The sequence below is a fragment of the Felis catus genome, chromosome E3 (assembly GCF_018350175.1).
Source record: "Felis catus isolate Fca126 chromosome E3, F.catus_Fca126_mat1.0, whole genome shotgun sequence".
In the NCBI taxonomy this organism is placed as follows: domain Eukaryota; kingdom Metazoa; phylum Chordata; class Mammalia; order Carnivora; family Felidae; genus Felis; species Felis catus.
Window position 1 is genome coordinate 33,641,476 of NC_058383.1, and position 22,926 is coordinate 33,664,401.

The 22,926-nt window shown below is 46.1% G+C and overlaps 1 long non-coding RNA gene across 5 annotated transcripts in view; it reads left to right on the plus strand.

Annotated features, from left to right (window-relative positions):
* Positions 1–310: 310 nt before the first annotated feature.
* The window catches only part of LOC109495300, a 30,163-nt gene continuing 7,547 nt past the window's right edge, over positions 311–22,926 (plus strand). The window contains exons 1-5 of one of the 5 annotated variants that reach the window (XR_002738939.2): positions 311–639; positions 1,557–1,636; positions 4,272–4,390; positions 18,673–18,771; positions 18,946–19,096. This is a non-coding gene — a long non-coding RNA (uncharacterized LOC109495300). The other 4 variants (XR_006591305.1, XR_006591306.1, XR_002738938.2 and 1 more) reach the window with 4 other exon arrangements.

Consider the following 22,926-nt stretch of genomic DNA (forward strand, 5'->3'; position numbering starts at 1 on the left):
GCCGGCCTCTGAATACAGCTCCGTGATTGGTTCTCCGGCCTGTCTGCCTGACGTAACCAATGGGCGGGGGAAAAGGAGTATATGTCGGGAAGGATGGAGGAGGAGGGGGAGGAGTTGACAGTGGTTGCGTCCAAGCCAACCGGGGGTGGGGTGGGGAGAGATAAAAGGTACGCATGCGCACTCGCTTGCTCGCCGCTGGGCACAACCACCCCGCGGGGCGTCCAGTCGGGGTCACGTGACCCCCCCTAGCGACCGCGCCCCGCGGGGGCTTTTCAGGCGCTTCCCGGCCTCAGGGGAAGCAAAAGTAAGTCGGGCCTCCGCGCCTCGGAGTCGCTGGGGTGTCGGGGGGGGTGGCAGCCAGCCTGCTCCAGCCCTTTGGGCTTCCAAAGGGGAGGAGGGACGTGGAGAAAGAGAAGGAAACGCCCAACTTGTGTCCAGCTTGGCAGAGTGCTCCCCCAGCTGTTTATTTCAGTGTCCCATTTCTCTCACGGGCAATTTGGGCCTCCAAGCTCGAAGAAAAACTCGCAAGTGGCAAGGCCAGCGGGCTGGTCTTCGGGGACAGCGTCCCGTGTCGCGGCCGCCAGTCCACCCTGGAGCCCGCCAGCGCAACGGAGCGCGGGACTGGGAGCCCAAGCCGGGGTGGGTGGCGGCCCCGCACCTGTCCCGACAAGCACGCTGCGGGGCCAAGTGCGGGCAGCCTGCGTCACGCGCCAGCCCCCGCCTCCCGCGGCCGGAACCCGCGTGGCCGCGCCGAGTGGACGGCGCGGCCTCCAGTTAACCCGCGCGGCGCGGTGACCCTGTTGCCCCTGCCACCCCGGGGCACCCCAGTGGAAGCAGCCACGCAAACGGGCGATGACCGCACAGAGGCAAACCCGCCACCCCAGACTCCGGGGTCAGGGGCAGGAGCCCCCCCACGGCTGGAGAAGTCGGCCAGGCCACCATCCCCCACTAGCTGCCACCTCGCGCACCCTCCTCACTTTGACCTACAGGATATGGGTCCGCCTCCTTTATTTTCACCTGACACCATCCCCTGCTTGTCTTGTGCTGCCCATTCACACTGGCCTTCTTTATTATGTTTCCCCAGGACACTAAGCTCTTTTCTGCCACAGGGCCTTTGCTGTCTGTCATGGTACACTCTCTCTGGACTCTTCCCCCTCCCCCCGCCCCTCAGTTCTCAGGGCTCAGCTCAAACGGCCTGTAAGCACAGAGCTCTTGTCATAGCAGCCTTGTTAAAGTAGAGCCCTCTACTCTCTTTTTTTTTTTTTCAACGTTTTTTATTTATTTTGGGACAGAGAGAGACAAGCATGAACGGGGGAGGGGCAGAGAGAGAGGGAGACACAGAATCGGAAACAGGCTCCAGGCTCCGAGCCATCGGCCCAGAGCCTGACGCGGGGCTCGAACTCACGGACCGCGAGATCGTGACCTGGCTGAAGTCGGACGCTTAACCGACTGCGCCACCCAGGCGCCCCGAGCCCTCTACTCTGCTATTGCCTGGTTTTACCGTTTCATACCCCGTATCACTACACGAAATGATCTATTGATGTGTTTTCTTACAGGATTGCTGTCTCCAAAAAGTAACTTCTTCAAGGTCAGAATCTTGGCAGTCTTCTTCCTGGTTGAATCTTTAAAAAGATAGGTAAGGTTTAGGAAGAAAGGGGGTTGGAGGCCACGCAGAAAGTACATGCCAGGCAAAAGTGGGTGTTAGAGGGGAACCCCAAGTTTTCAGGCAGCCAGAGTGGGAGCAGCAGGCCATGAATGCATTTTGTCCATCCACTATCAGAGGCACACAGCCTGGGGCTTACCTCTGTTGCAGAAGCACAGCAAAAACTATCTGTTGATTCTATAATATTAAAAGAATTTTTTCGATGGTTACAATAGAAAAACATCTGAAAATCTGTTATTTTTATGGCAAAGAAATTTTTTTTAACGTATTTTTTGAGAGACGGAGAGAGACAAAGCAGGAGCAGGGGAGGGGCAGAGAGAGGGAGGCATAGAATCCAAAGTAGGCTCCAGGCTCTGAGCTGTCACCACAGCCCTACACAGGGCTCGAACCCACAAACCTCGAGATCATGACCTGAGCCAAAGTTGGGCAGTTAACCGACTGAGCCACCCAGGCGCCTGTATGGCAAAAAATGTTTAATTTGAGGGCATTTTCATAGAGATCTTTCTGAGACTTGCCAAGGTCTTAAATGAGTGTTCTCTCTCTCTCTTCCTCTCTTCCTCCCCCTCCCTACCCCCAGACACACAGAGATGACTCTGGAGACCCAAGCTATTGGTCAGTTTCATTCTAAACTGCTGTTTATAAAACCTAAGCAGCATTATTACACGTCAATACCTGCTGGGTGCTCATAGCCAACCTGCAAGGGCTGTGGAATGAGGCTCACCAGTGGCTACTGTAAAAACAGTATATGGCCTATGCTATGATGGCGGAAAGTTAGATTTGTAAGGAGGATAAATGGGTATTTCCCAGTGGTGGAATTTCAGAGGACTTCCTGGGGGGGGAAGCATTGCTAGACCATGAAGCACAGCCAAGGCTCCTGGAAGGCAGAGGCCCCTCAGAGCACTGGGACACATAAGTTGAAAGGCACAGAGATACAAAGCACCTGGGTGGCTCAGTTGGTTAAGTGTCTGACTTCAGCACAGGACATGGTCTCACAGCTTATGGGTTCAAGCCCCACATCAGGCTCTGTGCTGACAGATCAGAGCCTGGAGCCTGCTTCAGATTCTGTGTCTCCCTCTCTCTCTTCCCCTCCCCCGCTCATACTCCGTCTCTGTCCAAAATAAATAAACATTAGGGGCACCTGGGTGGCTGAGTCCGTTGGGCGTCCGACTTCAGCTCAGGTCAGGATCTCGCGGTCCGTGAGTTCGAGCCCTGCATCGGGCTCTGGGCTGATGGCTCAGAGCCTGGAGCCTGTTTCAGATTCTGTGTCTCCCTCTCTCTGCCCCTCCCCCGTTCATGCTCTGTCTCTTTCTGTCTCAAAAATAAATAAACGTTAAAAAAAAATTTTTTTTAACAAAATAAATATTAAAAAATAAAATAAAGGGATGGGGCGCCTGGGTGGCTCCATCGGTTAACCGTCTGACTTCGGCTCAGGTCGTGATATTGCGGCCCGTGAATTCGAGCCCCGCGTCAGGCTCTGTGCTGACAGCTCAGAAAATGGAGCCTGCTTCTGATTCTGTGTCTCCCTCTCTCTCTGACCCTCCCCCCATTCATGCTCTCTCTCTGTCTCAAAAATAAAACGTTAGGGGCGCCTGGGTGGCGCAGTCGGTTGAGCATCCGACTTCAGCCAGGTCACGATCTCGCGGTCTGTGAGTTCGAGCCCCGCGTCAGGCTCTGGGCTGATGGCTCAGAGCCTGGAGCCTGTTTCCCATTCTGTGTCTCCCTCTCTCTCTGCCCCTCCCCCGTTCATGCTCTGTCTCTCTCTGTCCCAAAAATAAATAAAAAATGTTGAAAAAAAAATAAAAAAAAAAAAATAAAACGTTAAAACAATTTTTTAATTAAATTAAATTAAATTAAATTAAATTAAATTAAATTAAATTAAATAAAGAGGCGCCTGGGTGGCTCAGTTGGTTAAGCGTCCGACTTCAGCTCAGGTCATGATCTCACGGTTTGTGGGTTCGAGCCCCGCGTCGGGCTCTGTGCTAACAGCTCAGAGCCTGGAGCCTGTCCCGGATTCTGTCTTCCTTTCTCTCTGCCCCTCCCCCATTCACACTCTGTCTCTGTCTTTCTCAAAAATAAACAAACATTAAAAAAATAATAATAAAATAAAAAGAAAGGCACAGACATGGAAAAGGCTTACAAAACCAGTAATCTAGTTTGACTTGAACCACATTTTTTTTCTATTGATGAGATAGTGCCATCTAGTTTGGCTTTCTAAATAACTTTATAGGCACTTCCTGTCTGAGTGACCTTGGGCACATTAGTAAGACTCTTTGAGCATCAAAAATGGAGATGATAACAAATTCCTGAGGTTTGCTTTCAAGATTCAATGAGAATAAATGAGAAAAGAACTGAGTTCCTCACACATCCACGAAATTACTCAATAAAGACTGGCACTAAAAAAAAAAAAATTAGTCCTCAAGGGGCCTGAGAAAGTGATCCTGGATTAGCCTCCAGCCTTGGAATTGGGAGGTCTATAGGAGCCATAGTGCATGTGACATCTCTCAGCTAAACTCTGGAAACTTCACATCCATTTAAAGTAAGTAGCATTTGATGACTGAAGAAAATGTAAGTTAATGTATACTTTCTTCTTTTTTTTTTTTTTCCATAGGCTCCATGCCCAACGTGGGGCTGGAACTCAGGACCCCAAGATCAAGAATCACATGCTCCACAGACTAGGGCAGCCAGGTGCCCCTGCACTTTGATTTTTAACACCTTCCAGACTTTTAGGTATGTATACATAAAGACTTTTTTTTAAGTTTTTTTTTTTTAACATTCATTTATTTTTGAGAGAGAGAGCATGAGTGGGTGAGGGGCAGAGAGAGACGGAGGCACAGAATCTGAAGCAGGCTCCACGCTCTGACCTGTCAGCACACAGCCCGATGCAGGGCTCGAGCAAACCTCGAGATCATGACCTGAACCAAAGTCGGATGCTTAACTGACTGAGCCACTCAGGCACCCCTATATGTAAACACTTGTAAACACAAAAGATATATTACACAGCTTGTTATGAAACTGACCTTTTATTTTCCATTTTGTAATATATCTTGGACATCTTTTCCATGCCAACAGTATACAGTTGACCCTTGAACGATGTGGAGGTTAAGGGTATGACTCCACGCACAGTTGAAAATCCATATGACTTTGTACACCCCTGAAACTTAACTACTGATAGCTTTCTATTGATCGGAAGCCTCATCCATCATAACATATACAGTTGGTTAACATGTAGGTTGTATGCTACGTATGTATTATATACTGTGTTCTTACGATAAAGGAAGCTAGAGAGAAGAAAATGTGACTAAGAACATTACAAGGAAGAATAAATACATTCACAGAACTGTACTGTATTGACTGAAAAAAATTTGCATATAAGTGGACCAACGCAGTTCAAACCCATGTTCCTTAAAGGTCAACAGTAGTCACCTGCTTACTTCTTATTAACAGTCACATAGTACCCCATGGTATAAGCCCATCATAATGTATCAGTTCATCACCACAAAGCATTTGGGCTGTTTTCAGTGTTTTAGTACTATAGGAACACGTACTCAGGGTCTCTGTACAACTAACTCATCTTGGCCATCCTTTAATTCCTCCTTTCCTATACATTCCATGAGGTAGAATCTCCTGTAAGAGCACCGTATTCTGTATTCACTGGTTCTAACAAGTACTCCTTGTTTCAACGGAAGAATTGCAATTGCACAGAAGAACAGAAAGTAAGAAGTGTAAAGTTATTCCACCTACCTTGTCTGGCATGTGTCTCAATCCTATACTCAAAAGCTAACATGTAACCTTTGGAAATGGTGTCCTTGTGTATGTGTGTATGTAACTATACATATGTACGTCCCCCCTATAAGGAAAAACACGCGACCATTTTATGAGTACTATCGCACTCTTCTTTCTCTTACCATAGTTTAACACCATTCCTTGTCAGTACATAAATCCTTTTAAAATATTCTGAAAGGGACTCCTGGGTGGCTCACTCGGTTGAGCAGCCGACTCCTGACTTTGGCTCAGGTCATGATCTCATGGTTCATGGGATCAAGCCCCATGTCAGGCTCTGTCTCTCTCAAAAATAAATACACATAAAAAAATACAAAAAAAGAAAAAGAAAACGTGGTTCAGAAAGGCAGAGCAATTGGCACTGGCTCCCATAAATACACGTGTGCCATTTTTCCATAGTCTTACTAATGGTATTAAAAAAAAAACAAAAACTCTGCACTTCGCTGATCAAAGAAATGAAAAAAGGTTATCTCCTTATGGCTGTGCTTTGACTAGTCTAGTTTCCCAGGTTGTCATTGGCTTTCTGTTTCGTTTATCCTTTTCCATTTTTCTTGCTTTGAAAATTTTTTTAAAGAGTTCAGTCTTTGAATTTATAGCTCCTGAGTTTTGCATCAGGCTTAGAAAGGCTTTCCACACTCCCAAGATTATTTGTTCACATGATTGAATTAAAAATTTTTTTATGTTTATTCATTTTTGAAAGACACAGAGAGAGCACAAGCAGGGGTGGGGCAGAGAGAGTGGGGGACACAGAATCTGAAGCAGGCTCCAGGCTCTGAGCTGTCAGCACAGAGCCCGACGCGGGGCTCAAACTCATGAACCACGAGATTGTGACCTGAGCCGAAGTCGGACGCTCAACTGACTGAGCTACCCAGGCTCCCCCATGTGATTGAATTAAAACTGAAATGGAAGTCCATCTTTTTCCTTCTCTCCTGGACTACCACACAACAACGTCAAGAGAATGGGTGATACCCACAGCTTCTCGTGATACGTGATGCGTGCATTCATCACAGTAGGCCATACACGCGGCCTCATAGATCAATTACTTCCAGGAAAGCTCAAAGTTAGAATGAAGGGCATAAGTCAAAAGACATGAGAAAAGTCCAATAACATTATGAGCACAAGAGGTCAATAAAAATAAGATAAAGTCAAACATCTTTTACTTAACATTTCACCGCACATACATTTAAAAAAAGGCAGTCCTTTTTGGGTTTTAATACGTTGCCTGCTCAAGTTTAGCACCAGTGTTGGCGTTATTAAGTACACTCTTGAGCTGGTTTCTGAATTTCACTGTTGCTACAAGACATGGCATCTGGTTCCCCCAGAGGGGGTGAGCTGAGGGAGAATGCCAGGAGGAAGTTCTCCTTTTTATGACCTAGCCTCAGAAGTCATACAGCATGTGTACAGTCTCTTCCATGGAAGCAAGCCACTAACTCTGGGTCGCGTTCAAGGCCAGGGGGATTGGCTCCACCTTTGAAGGGAGGCATGCCATAGAAATGGGGATATACTTTAAAACACCACATCTCGATTGTACCCGTGCTGCACTCAGCTTCCTACTGAGGGTGAGATTCTTTGACCATGCAGTCCTGGACTCCAAAGGTGGGGTGGCTTGTTGGAGATGCGGGTGACTCCCCCCACTCACATTTCAGTCACCGTGTATGGGAACAATGATCTGCTCTTCTGGGAGGTGGGGGAAGGAGTGTGGGAGGGATGTATTCTGATTCCTTCTCATGCCTTTCCTGTGATCAAATGTGGTCACAACTCACCTCACTTGGTAAATTAAAGGGACGTGTTTCTCCCTAAACTCTTGTTTTCTGTAGAAACACAGAAAACAAATTGTGAAAGAAGATTTTTGACAGATTTGAAACCTTATATGTTCTCCTCCCCTTGCTATGAAATGCAGCTTACCTTGGGCAAATAATTCTACCTTTCTTAAGAAAAAGAGAAAATACTGCTAGTCCTGCGGTGCCTGGGTGACTCAGTTGATTGAGCATCCGACTCTTGATTTCAGCTCAGATCATGAACCCGGGGTCATGGGATATAGCCAGCTTAAGGTTCTCTCTGTCTCTCTGTCTCTCTCTCTCTCTGTCTCTCCCCCCCCCCCCCCGAGAAAAAGAAAGAAAAAATACTGCTAGTCTGTTTATAACACAGAAAAGAGTGTCAGAGAATCTCAGACCTTGTGGGGGAAATTATAGATTTTCCCAAAGGTCTCTCAAAACTGAGCACAGAATGGGATAATGTAAGCATGTTGGAGACTGCATGCTTCTCTCCCAATATCCATTTGACAGTTATTTTTTGCAAACAGAGCCTAAATTGTATTCAAGTGGGCAGTGTGCCCAGCTTAAGGACTACATATCCCAGCCTCCTTTGCAAGGAAGGGAGGATGATGAAATCATAAGAGGAAGTCATTGGGTGGGGCTTCCAGGAAAGCTATTTAAAAGGAAGTGACTTAGCTTGGTCTCTTGCTCTTGCTACTTCCTCCTTCCTGTTGCCTGGAACTCAAACAAGGTAGCCAGGGCTGCAGCAGCCATATTTGACCATGAGGTAACCTTGAGGAAGGAAGCCATATGCCGAGAATAGTGGAGCAGAAAGGAGGAAGTCTGATGAATTTGTGGATGTCCTCAGACCACTATTTAAGTAAAAGAAAAGCCCTCTAGTTTATATGAGCAGCTGTGGTTGGGTCTCTGCACTAACAGCTAAACGCAATCCATTGCTCGTTATATGTAAAGGACGTAGTAATCTGCGCAGTGCTAAATAAATGTAATCTGTAGCTTGGGGAAATTTGAGGTTGCTGGTTGTGCTTCCTCTTTGCTTTTACCCACCTTTTATGCAACTTTGCCCCATTACAACAGCGTGTTCCTTCCAGGGCTGGTGTTCAGCCTGGAACTGTAGCTGCAAGTTGCTGCCAGTTATCACATAGTACTCCGGTTAGGAACGATCTCTCTTTCTGGCTCCTCTCTGAGGGGTGAATCACAGGCAATTAAGTGCATTCAGAAAGACAGCCCGTGGCCTTTCCGACTTGTGAGAACTCTGCCTTTGGTGCCCAGGGCTTGGGCTGAAGGCACGCTTCAGCCCGGTGGTGATGTCACTGTGAAAAGTCTCATGATAACGCTGTTTCTCAGGCCTCCGGCTTCTGCCTGCTAAGTGATTCCTTCACTTTCCTAAAATCTGTGGGGGTTTTTTAAATGTTTGTTTTTGAGAGAGAGGGAAAGAGAACACGAGCCAGGGAGGGGCAGAGAGAGAGGGAGACAGAGAATCCCAAGAAGGCTCTATGCTGTCCACGCAGAGCCCAACACAGGACCCAAACTCATGAACCATGAGATCATGACCTGAGCTAAACCAAGAGTCAGATGCCTAACAGACTGAGACACTCAGGTGCCCCCCCAAAACCAGTTTTAAAATGGCACAGCTCTCAGGGGCGCTGGGGTGGCTCATTCGGTTCAGCATCCAACTTCAGCTCAGCCCGTGATCTTGCAGTTCATGAGTTTGCGCCCCATGTCAGGCTCTGTGATGACAACTCAGAGTCTGGAGCCGCTTCAGATTCTGTGTCTCCCTCTCCCTCTCTCTACCCGTCCTCTACTTGGGTGTGCGCTCTCCTCTCTCTCTCAAAAATAAACATTTAAAAAATAAAATAAAATAAAGTAATAAAATGGCACAGCTCTGAAAAACAAAGGCTCAGTTCCGTTTGCCAGCCTGGGTCTCACTAGAGAAACAGCTTCTCATTGAGGCGAGATGTCTATGCAGTGGAGTCACAGTATCTGACCGAAACCAGCATCCTGAAACAGTAATGCAGGCTCTCGAATTCAGTCCCCAGCTCTGTGATTCTCACCTGAATCCCCCCCGGTCGATCTCATTCAAATACACAGTCCAGTTCCACACAGCTGGGGCACGCCCTGGGTGGGTGCCCGTCCAATGCCCCAGCGATGCCTGTGCCCCAATGCGCAGACGGCATCTTGAGTGGGAAGGCATTTGCTGGCTGTTCTCAAAACACAGTCCCAGGCTGTCAGGCACCTTCTTGTCATTTAGGTCTCAGTTCACATGTCACTTCCTCTGAGCAGTCCTCCTTGACCGGGCGTTCCACAGCAGAGTCTCCCAGCCCCCATCACTTCTACCTCACCCACATTTCACCTGCAGCACATGCCCCCCCCCCATGCACCGCATGTTTATATGCATCTTCCCCTCCGCCCCCAACCTCCACTACAATTGATATAGGATCATGTCAACTGATTCTCTCAGTCACAAATTTAGAATTTAGGTGGAGACCAGAAATTGGGAGCTAAGTAACATTAATGGCTAGGTGATTCTTTTTTTTTTTTCTTTTTTAATTTATTGTCAGATTGGTTTCCATACAACACCCAGTGCTCATCCCAACAGGAGCCCTCGTCAATGCCCATCACCCACTTTCCCCTCTCCCCCACCTCCCCATCAACCCTCAGTTTGTTCTCAGTATCCCAGAGTCTCTTATGGTTTGCCTCCCTCCCTCTCTGTAACTTTTTCCCCCTCCCCTCCCCCATGGTCTTCTGTTAAGTTTCTCAGGATCCACCTATGAGTGAAAACATGGTATCTGTCTTTCTCTGCCTGGCTTTTTTCACTCAGCATAATACCCTCCAGTTCCATCCACGTTGCTGCAAAAGGCCAGATTTCATTCTTTCTCATCGCCAAGTACTATTCCATTGTATATATAAACCACAACTTCTTTATCCGTTTGTCAATTGATGGACCTTTAGGATCTTTCCATAATTTGCCTATCGTTGAAAGTGCTGCTATAAGCATTGGGGTACATGTACCCCTATGCATCAGCACTCCTATATCCCTTGGGTAAATGCCTGGTAGCACTATTGCTCGGTCGTAGGATAATTGTATTCTTAATTTTTTGAGGAACCTCCACACTGTTTTCCAGAGCGGCTGCACCAGTTTGCATTCCCACCAGCAGTGCAAGAGGGTTCCCATTTCTTCACATCCTTGCCAACACCTATAGTCTCCTGATTTGTTCATTTTAGCCACTCTGGCTGGTGTGAGGTGGTATCTGAGTGTGGTTTTGACTTGTGTTTCCCTGACGAGGAGTGACATTGAGCATCTTTTCATGTGCCTGTTGGCCATATGGATGTCTTCTTTGGAAAAGTGTCTATTCATGTCTACTGCCCATTTCTTCACTGGATTATTTATTTTGGGAGTGTGGAGTTGTGAGTTCTTTATAGATTTTGGATGCTAGCCCTTTATCCGATAGGTCATTTGCAAATATCTTTTCCCATTCCGTCGATTGAATGGCTAGATGATTCTATTCCTCCATAACCCAGGACATAACCCAGCCTAGGAGCCACCTCTGTTTCCCTACCCCCCCCACCTCCCCCCACCCCCCGCTCTCAAATTCATTTCGTATTAAGCTGGAGCTTCATAGTTTCTAATGTTTGCATAATCCCAGTGTACTACTATTAGCCTTTTGGCATTTTTCCTTCCAGTCTTTTAATACTTTTTTCCAGTCTTGGGGCTCTTGGATGGCTCAGTGAGTTGAGCATTCTGTGACTTCAGCTCAGGTCATGATCTCACGGTTCGTGGGTTCGAGCCCTGCGTTGGGCTGTGTGCTGACAGCTCAGAGCCTGGAGCCTGCTTCAGATTTGTATCTCCCTCTCTCTCTGTCCCTCCCCCACTCGTTCTCTCTTTCTCTCTCAAAAATAAACATTAAAAAATGTATATATTTTTCAAGTCTTTTATATTAACAATTATTTCCATAATTAACAGCAGGGCCCCTGGCTCCTATGGGCTTGGCTAACCAGTTGTGCTCATCTACCCAACTCCTTCTCCAGGGACATCATGAGGTGGCTTGAAATCAGCCACGGTGGGGGGGGGGGGATGTTTACAGCATGAAAATCAGCAAATACCGCAAACCAGAGCTTTTCTTTTCAGGGAGTCAGTTGTTAAGAACCCGTCAACTCGCCACTGATTTGACTTATAAGACATTGGGTTTCCCCAGCCACGTATCCACCGACTAGTTAACACTCTCCTAAAGTGTACTAGATTAGGTCCTTTTAAATGGAGACAGATGCCATATAAATAAACACAGAAACAAGAAACTTCTAGGAAGTGATAAAGTATAAAGAAAATTAATGAAACCACTGATAATGTTGAACGTATTCCTTTTCTCCCCTGCCCCCCATCACAAACAATTCCTCAAGTTTCAAAAAGGTCTAAGAAAATGGGACACCTGGCTTGCTCAGTCAGTTAAGCATCCGACTCACTGGTTCATGAGTTCAAGCCCCAAATCGGGCTCTGTGCTGACAGAGTAGAGCCTGCTTGGGATTCTCTGCCTCCCTCTCTTTGTCCTCCCCTGCTCATACTCCCTCTCTCTCTCTTAAAAATACATAAATAAACATTTTTAAAAATGCCTAAGAAAAAAAGAAATAAAAGGTCTAAAGGGCATTCTTCCTAATGGCTGCGTATTATTTACTCCTTGTAATAATTTCTGATGTATTTATGCTTTCCTCGGCAGTTCAGAGTTTCTCAGCCTCAGCACTGTTGATATTCTGGGTCGAATAACTCCTGTGGGGGGCTGTCTCATGCTTTGAGACGTGGCTTTTACCCACTACATGCCAGTAGCAATGCCCACTGCACACCAGCTGTGGCAACCAGAAATGTCTCCAAGTCTCGCCCCCTGGTGGTCAAAATCACCCCAGCTGAAGGTCACTGACTCAGCTGGACTTGACCTTAGCAAAGACCTCCAGGAAGGAAGCGCTCTCAGAGAGTGGCCCCATGATCAGTAGCAGGTGTGCCAACTGGGAACTTACTAGAAATGAAGATTCTCTAAAATAAAAACTATAATTAATTAATTAATATTAAAAGTTTTAATAAATAAAAAATAAAAATTTTTTAAATTTGTTTTCATTTTTGAGAAAGAGTGTGCATGAGAGCTGGGGAAGGGCAGAGAGAAAGGGAGACAGAGGATCCCAAGTGGGCAGTGACAGCAGAGAGCTCGATGTGGGGCTCAAATTCACGAACTGCGAGGTCATGATCTGAGCCAAAGTTGGACGCTTAACTGACTGAGCCACCCAGGCGCCCCTAAAAAATCTTTTTTAATTTTTTAGAAAGGGGGGGGTAGGAATCAGTTAAACATCTGACTCTTGATCTCAGCTCAGGTTTTGATCTCAGGGTTGTGAGTTCAAGCCCCACTTTGGGCTCCACGTGGAGCATACTGAAAGGAAGGAAGGAAGGGAAGAAAGAAAGAAATGACAATTCTCAGGCACCTCTCCAGACACCTGAAATCAGAATCTCTGGGGTGGGACCAGGCAGTCTGTGCTTTAACAAGCCCTCCTGGGGATTCTGATGCACACTCCAGCTTGATAAGGTCCAGGGATGAAGGTTTTCGGAATCACAACACTGTTCCGTGCCGTCCTGCAGTGCGTGGTTGTGGTTGCATCATAATCATGCCCCCCCCCAAGCCCCCTGCACCCGCTGATCCTTGGCTGGTACAGGTGATTAGAGAAAATTAGCTGAGTTCAGGTGTACTTTTGACTTAAGTACCACCTTTCAGCCCCAGATTACCAAACACCACTTATTTTTACCCCAGGGAGGCTCTGGGAGGCTCCAGGGCCAGAGGCAAAGTTAAGAATAGAAAACAAATGGTTCCTGACTGTAAGTTCCAACCACCGCGGGGTGTTTCTCCACTACATGTAAACCGTGGTTTTCTAAATAAAGAGCAGTTTGGTCTTTTCAGAAACCAAAGAACCACAAAATGCAAAGCCAAGCCAAGATGTACCACTAGTCGCTACCTCCTGCTCTTCTTACCGTCTTGTACATTGGCTACCATGAACTCAGTTCAGAAATATGGGTTCACAGGGGCACCTGGGTGGCTCAGTTGGTTGAGCCTCCGGTTCTAGATTTCAGCTCAGGTCATGATCCCAGGGCTGTGGGATCAAGCCCCATGTCAGGATTCATCTGCACCGCGCAGCATGGAAGCTGCTTAGGATTCTCTCTCTCTCTCCCTCTGCCCCTTCTCCCTTGCTCATGCGCGCTCTTTCTTAAAATAAAAAAAAAAAAAAAGAGAAGTAAAAAAAGAAATATGGGTTCACAAGCTTTCTTCCCTGGTTCATAAATGGGGGTTCCTACCACTGGAACAAGAATGTCTCTGGTCTAGCAGAGGTGGGGGTATCGCCCCATTCTGGGAAGCATTTGGAATGGGGGGTGGTGGGAGATGGCTGTCACAGACACTGGGACCTCTGGTGTTTACTGGTTAGTTCCAGAATGGTTAAACATCTTACAGAGTAGTTTGTGGGACTGTAGAGTGGTACAATCACTTTGAAAAATAAGCCAAGAGTTTCTTTTAAAATTCAACATACAGGGGGTGCCTGGATGACTCAGCCCATTGGGAACCTGACACTTAGTTTAGGCTTAGGTCATGATCTTATGGTTGATGAGTTTGAGCCCATCAGGATCCATGCTGATGGTGCAGAGCCTGCTTGGGATCCTGTCTTCCTCTATCTCTGCCCCTCCCGTAGTCTCTCTCTCAAAATAAGTGAATAAACTTAAAAAAAAAAAATGTTAATTCAGTATACAGGATGCCTGGCTGCCTCAGTTGGTAGGGAATCTTACTCTCGATCTTGGGATTGTGAGTTTAGAGACTTAGGTAATATCCAACTGTGTGGAGATTACTTTAAAAATAAAAACATAGGGGAACCTGGGTGGCTCAGTCAGTTAAGAGTCCGACTTCAGTTCAGATCATGATCTCACACTCCCTGAGTTCAAGCCCCAATGTTGGGGTCTTTGCTGACAGCTCAGAGCCCGGAGCCTATTTCCAATTCTGTGTCTCCCTCTCTCTCTGCCCCTCCCCCACTGTTACTCTGTCTCTCAAAAATAAAAATAAACATAAAAAATAATAAAAATAAACTTCACAAAATAAAATAAAATTCAACATACACTCACGATAATACTCTACCATTTCCACCAATACTCCTAGGTATTTACCAAAGAGAAAAGAAAGCCTATACCCGCACTTATACTTACATGCTCTTTTTTAAAATATTTTTTTTGTTTAGTATTTATTTATTTGGGTGAGGGAGGGCCAGAGAGAGCCAGAGACACAGGATCTGAAGCAGGCTCTGTACTGAAGGCAGCAAGCCGGAAGCGGGGCTTGAACTCATGAAGTGTGAGATCATGACCTGATCTGAAATCAGATGCTTAACCATCTGAGCCACCCAGGCACCCCCCTGTGTTTCTCTGCAATAGGCAGAAACTGGAAGCAACCCGAATGTCCAACAGGTGGAAAGATAAACAGACCATGGTGCATCCTGCATCCATACAGGGGACTGCTATGCAGCAGTGAGAAGAAATGAACTCTCGGTCCACAGTACAACACGGGTGAATCTCCGAATAACTATGCTAAGTAGAGGAAGCCAGACCCCCCCCCCCCAAAAAAAGTGTGTGTCTTATGATTCATTCCCTTTACAGAAAATGCAAACTAATCTATAGCCACAGAAAACAGATGAAAGGTTGCCTGGGGATGTGGGGGAGGACAGGGAAGGACCAGAAGGAGGGATTACAAGAAGATTCTATTGTAATCTCCTTTGGGAAAGGAAACAGTTTGGTGATAGTTATGTTAATTAAGCCTCTAAGGGGCAGCTCAGGACCCGGCAGCTGGATTCTTTTCAGCAGAGGAAAAGAAAGGAGGTGCCCAAGACAGAAATGACAGTTTTTTATAACCTACCCTTGGAGGTGACGTCCATAACTTCGGCTGTATGCTATTCATTGGAGGCAAGTCAGTGAGTTCAGCCCACATCATGGGGAAGGGAATTACACAAGGGCATGAATACCAGGAGGTGTGGATCTTTGGGGACCCCCTCAGAGGCTGCCCAGCACAAGGAACAGGTGCAAATATGTGCATCTTCCCTAGCTCTTCCTAAACGGGGGTGCGTTAACCATGGCGCTGGCAGACCACAATCCCAAAATCACAAGGACATTTTTTTCTTTCCTTCTTAAAAAATACAGCACTTGTATAGCATGGAGACTAGAGTTAATAATACCGTGTCGTACATTGGAAAGTTGTTGAAACAGTAAATCTTACAAGTTTTATTCACAAGGAGAAAGGGTCTGTAAAGCTGTGTGGTGATGGATGTTAACTAAATTTACTGTGGTCATCATTTAACAATATATACAAATATTGAATCATTATGTTGCATACCTGGAACTAATACAGTGTTACATGTCAATTGCCAGTTAGATCTCAACTGAAAAAAAAAATAGAATCATGTCCCCTGTACCCCAGGGGTGCTAAGAGCTGATGGTACCAATATGTTTGGCAGACTGTGTTTCTGTGAATTCTCCCAGCAGCTGAAGCAACAGCCTTTTGTAAGAGAACAGGAGAGGCCCAGACTCAGGGTGGGGTGAAGGATTCGAGGGGAGGTACGCTGCATCCTCCAAATGCACTGTGTGGGTTATTGTCTGGGAGCATTCAAACATCTGTTCTAGTAGTCAGGCTACTGCCAGTGACTGAACCACAATGACAAGAAGATCGAATCAGCTAAACCTCACGGAAGTGAATTCCTTGCTCAGGCAGAGCCTGCTCTGGGTCCAGGCAACAATCCATCACAGCTGCTGCCCTCCACGGGATGATGCACAGTGACTCAGGGATGCAGGCAGCTTCTGTCTTGTGACTCCACCCTCCACGAAGGGGAAGACGAAGCCTGGAGAGTCTTACTTACGGTGGCTTTTTGCTCCCTCAGATAGGAAGTGACACATCACTTCTGATCATAATCTGTTGGCCAGAGCCAGTCATATGACCCTGCCTAACACTATCTCCTGACACCCAAGAACAAAGACCTGGATATTGCGGCAATCCTTAATAACATTTTCATAGAAGGTCGCCCAGCCACACATAAGATTTCACATGTGGGTTTTTTTTTTTATTTTATTTAGGTTTTTTTTTAATTTATTTATTTTGAGAGAGACAGAGACAGTGTGAGCAGGGGAGGGGTGGGGGTGGGGGAGAGAATCCCAAGCAGCTTCATGCTCAGTGCAGAGCCCCACGTGGGTTTCAAACCCACGAAAGCCTGAGATGATGGCCTGCGAAACCAAGAGTCGGATGCTTAGCTGATGGAGCCACCCAGGCGCCCCTATTTTATTTAAATCCAAGTTAGTTAACATATAGTGTAATCATGATTTCAGGAATAGAAATCAGTGATTCATCGACAATAAAACACCTGGGGCTTATCCCAACAAGCACCTCCTTCATGCCCATCACCCATTTAGCCCATTCCCCCACCCAACACCCTGCCAGCAACCCTCAGTTTGTTCTCTGTATTTAAGAGTCTCGTATGGTTTGCCTCCCTCTCTGTTTTTAACCTTATTTTTCCTTCCCTTCCTCTGTGTTCATCTGTTGTGTTTCTTAAATTCCACATATGAGTGAAATCATATGATATTTGTCTTTCTCTGACTTATTTCGCTTATCGTAATATACTCTAGTTCCATCCACGTTTTACAAATGGCAAGGTTTCATTCTTTTTCGTTGCCGCATAATACTCCATTGTACCACATCTTCTTTATCCATTCATCAGTCGATGGGCATTTGGGCTCTTTTGATACTTTGGCTATTGGCTATAAACATTGGGGTGCATGTGCCCCTTCGAATCAGCATTTTTTTGTATCCTTTGGATAAATACCTAGTAGTGCAATTGCTGGGTCTAGGGTAGTTCTATTTTTAATTTTCTGAGGAACCTCACACTGTTTTCCCAAGTAGCTACACCAGTTTGCATTCCCACCAGCAGTACAAAAGTGTTCCCTTTCCTCTGCATTCTCACCAATGTCTGTTGTTTCCTGAGTTGTTAATTTTGATTCTACATGTGTTGATATTTACCATAACACCTTTGTATTAACTTATTTGATCCCCATAATTTCTCAAGGAGGTTGATATTTTTATTCCTATTTTAAAGAGGAATTGAGGCACAATGAAGTTCCTATCCACAAAACACTTGTTTTTGTTTATGATATTTCTTTAAAAATTTTTTTAAATGTTTATTTTTGAGAGAGACAGAGACAGAAACAGAGTGTGAGTAGGGAAGGGGCAGAGGGAGAGGGAGACACAGATTCTGAAGCAGGATCCAGGCTCCGAGCTGTCAGCACAGAGCCTGATGCAGGGCTCGAACTCACAAACCGCGATTTCACGACCTGAGCCAAAGTCGGACTCTTAACCGACTGAGCCACCCAGGCGCTCAAATAAATAAAAACATTTAAAAAAATTTTTTTAAAAACACACCAAAGCAATTTGCACAGATTTTTAAACAACTATTTAATATGCGGTGTTGGTGGGGATATAGAGAAATAGGCATTTCATATGCTGTCCGGGGTGAGAGTGGAAATGCGGAGGGCGTTCGGCAGTTCGCATCCAAAGATTTCAAATATGTCACCCTAACCCTTCGATTCTATGTTTAGAAATTTATGTGAAGAAAACAAATCTGTATGCAAAGATTTGGTTAGCAGAAAACCCAACCTAGCTTATTACAGAATCATTTGTAGGAACCCAAAACTGAAAATAACCTAAGTGCCCCAAATAGGAAATTAGCTTTAAAATCAACAACCCTGCAGTTCAATGGCATCTGGTGTCGCTGTTGGTGGGTTTGGACCCCATGTCAGGCTCTGTGCTGACAGCTCAGAGCCTGGTGCCTGTTTCAGATTCTGTCTCCCTCTCTCTGCCCCTCCCCCTGCTCGCACACGGTCTCTCGCTTTCTCTCTCAAAAGTAAACATTGAAAAAAATTCCACAAAATAAATAAAAACATTGGTCAATTGTGACAAATACATGATAATAATGTAAGGTGTTTGTAATATAGGAAAATCACGCGGGAAACGCAGACGGTGTGGGGTATATGGAGAATTGCTGGCACTATCTTCACAACTTTTCTGTAAATTTAAAACTGTTCTAAAACTTTATTATTAAAAAAAAAAAATCACCCAGGGTGCCTGGGTGGATCAGTTGATTGAGCATCTGGCTCTTGATTTTGGCTCAGGTTATGATGTCACGGCTGGTGGGATTGAGTCCACATTCAGGACTGTTAGGGATTCTCTCTCTCCCTGTCTCTCTCCGCCCCTCCCTTGTGCAAGCTCTCTCTCTCTCTCTCTCTCTCTCAAAAATAAATAAACATTAAAAAAAATCACAACCAATTGTGATCATTTGGTCCACTTAAAAAAAAAACACACAAGGGTTCTTGCCTCTAGCTGTAAGCACAAAAGGATCTTCCGATTTTGTCATCAGGAAAACTGCCGTTTGGAAACAGAGCCCGGCTGTGGCCTGTGGGGGCACCAGGGAAGTTGTTGGCTGAGCTGAGGATAAACACCAGCGATTCTATTCTCAGTAAGTGGCTCTCACCCCTAACCATCCTTCCTTCCCCTTCAGTGTGTATCATGTCTGGGCCTGAATTATCCTGTCTGGCTAAGTCCTGATTCTGGGAGACTTCTGGTGTTGGAAAACATTGGGAAATTTCAGTGGATTTGGCTGCAAAGGGACTTCGTGCTTTTTTTTAAACAGGTGACTGACTTCAACATTAATGCCAATGCTTATGACCGGAAATCAGATGATGCAACGCAAAGCAGGAGCCTCAGATTTTCAGATGACATGGGGCTTCAGGTGACAGCCAAGCCACTGGTTTGCCAGCCTGGATGGGTGCAGCCCTGAGAAGGTGCTCTTGCAGAAACACCTAGGATACCGACTTACTCAGTGCAGAGAATAACCACCCCAGAGTTGGGAGTTAGGATCTGGCAAGAGTTTAAATTAGGAGAAATGGTAGTTGAAGAGCTTAAAAACATAGGGAAAAAAAACAGGGTTGGCGGGGGGAGGGGCGCCTGGGTGGTCAGTTAAGCATCGAACTCTTGCTTTAGGCTCAGGTCATGTTCTTGCTGTGTGTGAGTTTGAGCCTTGAGCCAGACTCTGCAGTAACAGTGTGGAGCCTGCTTGGGATTCTCTGTCTCCCTCTCTCTCTGCCCCTCTCTGGCACTCATTTCTGTCTCTCTCTCTCTCTCACTCAAAATAAATACACTTAAAATAAAATTAAAAAAATAATAATACGAAAGAAGAACAAAGGAGTGGCCATCACATCTGTGAGTGTTCTGAGAAATCATTGAAATTCACTAAAATTATTCTGACAACAAAAATAGCAATGACTAGCATGTTTTGCACATGCACCAATGCTATGTTCCCTTTATAAAAGAAACCCTCTGACCCCTCTCCCCACAAAACCCAGTCCCGAGGTTGAGGCCTGAATCATTACATATCCCTTGGACAGGCTTGACCCAAACCAATTCAAGCAAAGAAAGCAGAAAGTGGCCAAACAGCCAAATTCTTGGCTTTCACCAAGTTGCTAAACGGGCTTTTGAAACTCATGGCAGAGATGATAATCTTGAAAGCCAAGGCTTTTGATGTGCAAGATTCACAAAAGAGACTTTTTTTTTTTAATGTCTCTTGGATTGGCTAGACTTGGGAAAACAGCATCGACCGTGAGCTGATGAGTTAGTCCATTTTTCTATTCTTTCTACTTGTTTTGTTTTTTTTTCTTTTTTAAATTTTTAAAATTTTATTTTAGAGAGGAGAGGAGGGAGTGGGAGGGGCAGAGAGAGAGAGAGGAAGAGAGAGAATCCCGAGCAGGCTCTGTACTGTCCGCACAGAGCCCGACGCGGGGGTTGGTCTCACAGCTGTGAGATCGTGACTTGAGCTGAAATCAAGTCAGACTCAACTGACTCAGCCACCCAGGTGCCCCCGTTTTTTTATTTAAGTAAACTCTACACCCAACGTGGGGCTTAGCCTCAAGATGCTGAGATCCAGAGTCACATGCTCGACCAAGCCAGCCAGGCGCCCTTATTCCCTCTAAAATTTTCAGATTAAAAATTCTGCTATGGTTAGTTTTAATCTGGAAGCCGGTAAGCCTGCAAGAAGGTTATCGCAATTCGGCAGCAAACAGCCGTTTGGGGAGGGGTGGCCGAGATGGGGAAGATTCAGGAGGCTGGAAAGAAACGGAGGGATATCTGGTGGTAGCCCACTGGAGTGTTTCCACATCTCAGGCCTGAAATCCCCATGCATTTCGCTCCTCCTTCACTTTGGGAGCTTCACGCCTGGAGCTGGGCACTTGGGGAGACGCAGAGAGAATACAATCCTAGGTTAGCCACTGCGGTGGTTTCCGAGAAGGGTCTCTGCCCTGAACACCACCTGCTGCGAAGGGACTTGTACATCCAGATGCCTTTGGGCTTCAGTCCAGGTGCCCTGGGAACCTCAAAAGGTTTTCAGTAGGCCGTGGACTGAGCTGGTTTTCAAAGTCCCCTCTACCCCAGCTCCTGCACGGGGCAAGTTGGAGCGGGCTATGAAAATGGACCCGTTAGGAAGCACCTCAGCATTCCTAGTGCTTAATATAGTCACTCTTTCTTCTTTCTTTTTTTAAGTTTATTTATTTTTGACAGATACAGAGAGAGCACGAGCGGGAGAGACACAGAAAGAGTCTGAAATCTGAAGCACACTCCAGGCACTGAGCTGTCAGCACAGAGCCCGACGTGGGGCTCAGACTCACAAACCGTGAGATCGTGACCTGAGCCAAAGTCAGACGTTCATGCGACTGAGCTACACAGGCGCCCCACACCCTTTCTTATTTCTGAAAGCAACCCTGTGCAATGGGAATTGGTTTCCTCATTGGGAAAGCAGGGAATCTGAGATCAGAGAGATTGAGTGAAGGACCCAAGGTCACACAGCAATTAATTACCTGTAAGGTTGTCAGATGAAATGCAACACACGCATGGAACATACTTATACTAAGAAGTTATTCATTGTTTATCTGAAAGTCAGATGTAACTGTCTGACCTATGCTTTGATTTGCTAAATCTGGCAACCCTAATTACTGACCCAGCCAGGATTTGAGGCCAGGGTCCCACTCCAAAGTCCTGGTCCTTCCTCCAAACGGCCCCAACTCTAAGGCAACCATTGGCTTTGGTTCATCTCCATATCCCTACTCATTGCCTTACTGGGGCCTTGCCATCAGCCAGAGGGTCCCCCGGAAATGTTTGTCTTGTGAGTATAGAAGTGGGTGAGCAGGGGCACCTGGGGGGCTCAGTCAGTTGAGTAATGCTCAGGTCATGATCTCAAGGTTGTGAGTTCGAGGCCCGTGTCAGACTCTGTGCTGACAGTGGGGGAGCCTGCTTGGGATTCTCTGTCTCCCTCTCTCTCTGCCCCTCCCTCTAAATAAATAAATAAAACAGAAAAAGAAGTGGGTGTACAATGTCAGAGAATTTGGAGACCTTTCTGGAGAATCCAAAATATTGGTATAGTGAGCCTGGTATAGTGGGTAAGAGCACCCATTCTGAAGACTGGGTTCAGGTCCTGCCACTGTCACTTACCTACCAACTGTGTGAATTTGGGCAAGTCACTTAAGCCCCCGTGCATCTGTAAAACGGGGGCGGTAATCCTAGCACTAATAGTAATAACATTCTTCATAGGACTATTTCTAGGACTGTTTCTAGTAAACTCACATAACACCATGCATCGTATAGAGGAAGATCATGGGAAATGCTAGCTGCGATGACGAACCAAGAGTAAGATAAAGAGGAAACCAAAATGCCGTAAACCCTCCTCACCCTGCCAGGGACGCCCTGAGAATTCTTTTCCAGGGTGGAAATTGTTTTACTCCCGGTTGGCTCTGTTGGGGTGCATAGACCTCTGCTCCCAGAAGGGGGCGCAGTAAATATCGCTTCAATAAGCGAAGGAGCCAGGAGAGGAGTTTCTCAGGGACCAGAGTCCACCTCTTACAATAACCCCAAACCAAAAGAATCCCAGAAAAGCAAAAGCTGTATCAGAGGGCAGTAATCTGAGGGACGACTCCAGAATGGGATAGTGGGTGAGGCCAAGCATCTCATTGAAAAGGGTGTGTGCATGTGTGTGTTTTCTAAAGATTTTATTTTATTTTATTTTATTTATTTTTATTTTTATTTTTATTTTTATTTTTATTTTTAGAGAGAGAGAGCACGAGTGGGCGAAGGACAGAGGGAGAGAGAGAGAATCCTAACCAGACTCCATGCTCCGCGTGGAGCCTGACATGGGGTTCCGTCACAGGACCCTGGGATCGTGACCTGAGCCTAAATCAAGAGTTATTCACTCAACCGACTGAGCCACCCAGGTGCCCCTAAAGGTTTTATTTCCAAGTACGCTCCACACCCAATGTGGGGCTCGAACTCAAAACCCCAAGACTGAGATCAAGAGTCACATGCTCTACTGACTCAGCCAGCCAGATGCCCCAAAAGATTGTGTTTTGAGACAAATGTTTGTTTGCTCAGAAAAAGCAGAGAAGGGGTGGGGGTGGCAAGCCACAACAAATCCTGCCATTAAAGCAAAATTAGTACAGGTCTTAAATTCCAGAGGTTACAAAACAGCCTGGCTGAGGTCATTCATGCCTAATTATTGTGCCTAATAATTACCTTGACTAATTAGAGCAAAGGTTTTGGAGTGTGTTTCTATTCCCAGACATTGAGTCATCAG